The following is a 5,501-nucleotide window of genomic DNA, read 5'->3' on the forward strand; positions in this document are numbered from 1 at the left end:
TGCCGGCCCCTCACAAATGTGCTCCTTGATGAACCTTCTCTTTCCCACTTCCCCCCCCCCACCCACACATACGCATGCATGCACATAAATACAAACCAAAATCTACATCAGACCTAGAACTCCTCAGCAGTGTAAAATTAGTTCGCCCTAACAATAACAGGTAACCTTGCATCATCATAGCCAGGGGTGACACCTTACTAAATATTGCAGTTAAGCCAAGCAATTATAGTGAAGCAGAATGAGCTCACTGTCAAAGGCCTCTTGAAGCAGTAATAACACTGGAGTAATTTGGTCACAAACAGGGTTTTCCCCTTTTTGTATCGTTCTGTTAACTCTCTCTTTTTTTTTTTTTGTTCTACTTGTTGGCTGCTTTGATCTTTTTAAACTGATGAAATGCAGAGCATATACTTGAAGACGCCAGCTGCGTCCACCCAACCCCCCTCTCCCCCCCAGTGGTGGTACCCATTACAGGCTTGCATGGAAGTTGAAACGGGGGCGGGCAATTATTTTGGGTGGAGGGCCACTTACCCGGTTTTGGCGAGCTGTCAAGGGCCGCGTGGGTAGCCACGCCCCCTGGTCACCATCTTGGGACCAATGTCCCAGGGCCACTGCCGGTGGGGCGCAGGCTGGCAGGGGTCTGTGGAGCCAGGCTGGGTTGCACTGGCAAGGAGAAGGGGGAGCTGGCCTGGCTCTGTAGGGGACCTGGCCGGCAGGGGCTCTGTACCCCTGCTGGCGCTGGCCCTGGGACACTGGTGCGGGCCCTGTGCTTATGTGCCTGCTTGCACCCAGTGCGCCCCCCAGCCCCGCGGTACAGGCGGGGGCAGTATACAGCCCTGACCCCCTGCTCGCTGGCAGGGAGGGAGCTGGTGCTGAGCATGGGGAAAAGCAGCCCCGCACTGCCTGCTGCAGCCTCTCTCAGCCCGCACAGGGTTGTCCTGAGCAGGCACAGGCAGCCCCACACAGGCTGTGAGCGGCTGCAGCGCGGGGCGTTGGCGGGGCCGCTTTTCCCACACTTGACACCAGCTTGTAACCCACCCCTGCTGCCAGCCTGGGCCCCACGTTGGCTCCAGGCTCGCCCGTCAGGGCTGCATGTGGCAGCAGCAGCTGCTTGGCACAGGCAAGTGGTTCCCTTGCTTGCTGCGCCGGGCAGTGTTTGCTGCTGCCTGCCTGGAGCTTGCGCACTGGGCTGCACAGAGGTGGCGGTGGCAGCATCACCTCAGCCTACCGCAGCACGAGCTGTAACATGATTCTGAACAGGTTCAAGGCCCTCTCCTTTCTTGAGGGATGGTGGGGAGAGCTGTCTCTAAAATGCCGGTCTTCTGCTAGACAGAATTGATCATGCAGTCAGCTTGCTCTCTCTGGACTTTTCTTAGCCAGGCAGAGAAGTAGCTGCAGAGCTCTCAACGCTGCCCCTCTTTCCAGTGAGGCAAGGGAGAACCTGAGCAATAAGGGACAGTAGCTGCAGCCAAGAGAGATTGGTAGGATGTGGGGACTCTTCATAATAAAGTCAAACAACTTGCTCTAAAAACTGTTGGGTCCAAAAAGGTGTAATGTGTAATGCACAGAAGTCTGTCTCTAGAGCAAGGGGTGGTCAAAATACAGCTGGTGGGCAGGATCCAGCTCGCCAATTAATTGTATTCACCCTGCAGCTGCCCATGCAGTGCTCTGCATGGGACTGATTTGCCCCCGCCCCGGTTCTCCTTCCAGCCCCACACCCACCAACAGCACTGCCCTGGCCCAAGCCAGCCTGCAGTTTCCTGGCAGGCCTGCTCTTGCTGCTATTGCAGCTGCCCAGGTACAGCTAGTCTCCTTTGCCCCCACCAGCTCCTTCTGCTGCACTGCTCAGGGAAACTGCAGCTGGCCAGATCCTAGCTGCCTTCCACTTGCTCTGCCTGCCTGGTGCAATGAGCGCTGGCCAAGGTTGGGGCTAGGGCTGTGCTGCCTGGGCACGGGATGGGTACAGACGGGAGCGTGCAGGGCTCGGCCCCATGTGGAGCACCGTGGGTCAGACTAGGGAGGCGAGGGGGAGGGATGACAGATGACACCAGCACTGCACCGCCCAGAGGAGCTCTGCTTCATGTGCTACCCAACCAGCTCCCAGGACCTAGCATGCAGGCAGCCCCCCACAGCCCCCTCCCCCTACTCTGCATACACACAGTGTACAAGAGTAAGACTTTTATTTTGAGCTGATTATGCAATCATTTCTAGATACACTACTCAAAGACTTGCCAGGATAAAAATGTTTTTGAAATTTATAATCTTTCAGAAAATGTAACTTAAACAAATTTTATAGAGTAAAACATCATCAGCTATAACATATTTTGTGTGGCCCTCAACAACTCACCCAAAACTAAGTGTCCTGCCAGCCAAAATAATTGCCCTCGTGGAACACAAGACTTGAGCCAGGTAGAATAGCTAATTTGACATCCTAGATGCACTCCTACTTAACTTCATCAAATAGCGTGTTTTGAACTCGGATAAGCCGTCATCTCCCTACCCTACCCTGTTGCAAGTCAGCTAGTGTGATCTTGATTTGTGCTTGGATCATTCTATAAGTATCCTCGGTTCTGTACTTTTTATCATAAGACTTCTGTGTTTTATGATCTGAGAAACATATGCATGTCTTGTTTGGCCTTGGAAACTACCAGCTGCTGAATCTGCCCAGAATGTAATTAGAGGTGCACCAGTACATCAGTCCGCGTCATATCAGCGACGATAAAAGGAAAATTGAAATGATCAGCAGTTGGCTTTTTTTGGCTGATGTGGCCACTTTTTTAAATGCTGCGTGCGTGTGCCCAACTGCAGCATGCCCGTGGTCAGGAGTGCAGCCTGGCAACATGAAAAGAGGGCTGTCTGGTTGGTAAGTCTTTGGTGGGGGAGGGGGTGCAGATCAAGACCCCTGTGGTGGGGAAGGGAGTGGGGCTGGGGCAGAAGCAGGCACTACCCAGGTGGAGCGGGGTGCAGGACAGCTAGCGGTTTGTCAGGGGGGCAGCTCCTGCTGCTGTGTACTCCCCTACGGGAGACATGGTGGGGGGGGATGTGGGGGGTGGCATGTGCCCCCTGGATCTGTGTGTGGGGCTAAGGTAAACTGCTGCTGCATGCTCTTGGGCTGCATTGGGCTCGTCCCAGCGGCTGCTCTCAGGCCACCTAGAGCGGGCAGTGGCGGCATTGGGAGGGGAACTCTAGTGCTGCCACCTCCTGCCGGTCCCAGCCTGAGTGCAGCCACTGGGAAGAGCCTGGTGCAGCCTGTGAGCGGACAGCAGCAGTCTGCCCTTGTCCCCCCACAGATCTGGGGGGCATGTGTCCTATGGTCCCCCAGGGGTGCACACAGTGGTGAGTCACCCTCCCGCACCCCTCAGACGAGCCGCTGGCTCCATCCCCCAGCAGACTTACCGTCCAGACACTGCTCTCCAGGCTGCTGGGCTGCACATTGGCAATTGGATTGGTATTGGCTGATGCATCGGGTTTATCGGCCCCAAAAATTTTTACTGGTGCACCCCTAAATGTAATGCAGCAACCTCTGAACTTGCTATTCCTAAACTGCATCCACTTGCAAATGGAAATGATCCTTCTAATTGGAAAGGTGGTCCTTCATGGACTTAGGTTGGATGTCATTGTAAAAGCCAGTTAGCAAAAGCTGTATTAATGGAGCAAGAACATTTAGTGAGCAGAAAGTACTGGCATTTTAAATGCTTGTACATTATAGCATGCAAGGCTAACTTCTTTCTTGCCCCATGGATTGGGACTTCTTACTGGTGCGAATAGAGTGACTAAAATAGTCTAGAAAAGCAAGCCACTTCTCTTCCAAACTAGAGCTTCTGCTTCAGTTCTGCTTTGTATTAGTGTAGTATCTTGTCTGCCATGTACAGCTAAACTTGCCCCTCAGTTTAGTAATTTAGCTCTTATTTCAACAATAGAATGTTTTTAATTGAGATCAGTTAAGCTAAGGACACCAAAACGTGGACCATAAGAAACCACCATGACTATCTAGTCTGGTTTCCTGCATAGGCTGGCACAGGTCTTCTGAGAAGATGTGCTACTTGGACTAAGACCGGTGAGTTTGCAAACTCCCCTTCTAAGCTGTTTTCAAACTTTAAATAACCTACTAACATTTTCTAGTAGTAAACTTACAGCCATGCTGTATTGTTATGCCTCTTCTGAAAAGCCCCCGTACCCCTAAAATATCCCTTGGCTCTCTTGCATCAAAATAACTAAACACTGACTCTTGTATAGGGTGGCTTTTTATTTTATATTTTATTTTTTTTTCTCCCTGTGATAGCTGAATAGATTGGGTTCCTTTTTAAAAAGCACTATGATGTTCAGCCTAAGGTGCCTGGATTAGTGTTATGATGCTCCTTCCCTGAATTTTCCTGCATTGATTTCTCCAACTTGACACAACCGGGTGTTTTGTCTGCAGCCAAGATTTTGACTGGGGTGGCTAGTTCTCCTGCTGGGACTCAAACCTGGAAGTTCCTGGCTAGAAGATCTTGCCCCTCTGCCATACTTTGGGTCACGAAGGAACCATCCAGGCAGCAGCAAGATGTTAGCTGCCATGGTCCACCTGCTCTACCTGTAGAAGATTAGAGTGCATCTGTGTTGTGACTAGCTTTACTAGGAGGTTAGATGATGGATTTAATATAGGATGGTATGGATAAGGGTAATTCTGCTTCGGGCAAGGAGTTGGACTAGATGACCTCTCCAGGTCCCTTCCAATCCTATTCTCTTTGCCACTGGTTTAAGAGTCTTGCTAATGCTCTGTGGAAGAAGGTTGCATCTTAATTTCACACACCAAGGACTGCAGTAGTCTAGGTTGAAACAGCATTGTACAAGGGCAGGTTGCCATCTAGGGTGCTCTCCTATGGTCCTGAGTCACTGCTTTCCAAATAGTCTATGCTGCACTTACAGCTTATTTTGTTTTCAGAAGGATTGTCTTGCGTTTGCCTATTGTACAGATTTGGGGGGGGGGAGGAGAAGGGGGAGGCTTTTTCCTCATCTTGTGGCTTGTTTTTTTCCAATTGAACTAGGCAATTCAGATCACTTTCCTAACAACTATCTGCCCCTGTTCATTACACACGAACATAGGCAACCAGTCTCCTCTGTCTACCCCTTCTTTAAAATGGAGGAAACTTCAGTTCACATCGTGCTGGGCAAATGGTTTTCATCTCTTGCACAAAACAGAAATGGTCATCTCTCCTACTACTTTCCCATCTGCCTAGCTACTTCAGAACCATAGAATCATAGAAAACTAGGGTTGGAAAGGACTTCAGGAGGTCATCTAGTCCAACCCCCTGCTCAGAGCAGGATCATTCCCATCTAAATCATTTCAGCCAGGGCTTTGAGCTGGTATCTCCATATTTGGATGTTTTTAAGGGCCACCGCCTCTCTAGGTAACCTGTTCCAGTGTGTGTCCACCTCCTAGTGAGCGAGTTCTTCCTAATATCCAACCTAAACTTCCCTTGCTGCAACTTGAGACCATTTCTCCTTGTTCTGTCAACAGAACA

General features: G+C 50.8%; 1 protein-coding gene across 1 annotated transcript in view; it reads left to right on the forward strand.

The window, feature by feature from the left end:
* UBE2G1 (ubiquitin conjugating enzyme E2 G1) overlaps nucleotides 1-5,501 on the forward strand; it is a gene marked incomplete at its 5' end in the record, with an annotated part of 48,402 nt that overhangs the window by 21,105 nt on the left and 21,796 nt on the right. The window lies entirely within an intron of this gene.

The sequence above is a fragment of the Gavialis gangeticus genome, unplaced genomic scaffold (assembly GCF_001723915.1).
Source record: "Gavialis gangeticus isolate Ggan-Ray unplaced genomic scaffold, GavGan_comp1, whole genome shotgun sequence".
Lineage (NCBI taxonomy): Eukaryota > Metazoa > Chordata > Crocodylia > Gavialidae > Gavialis > Gavialis gangeticus.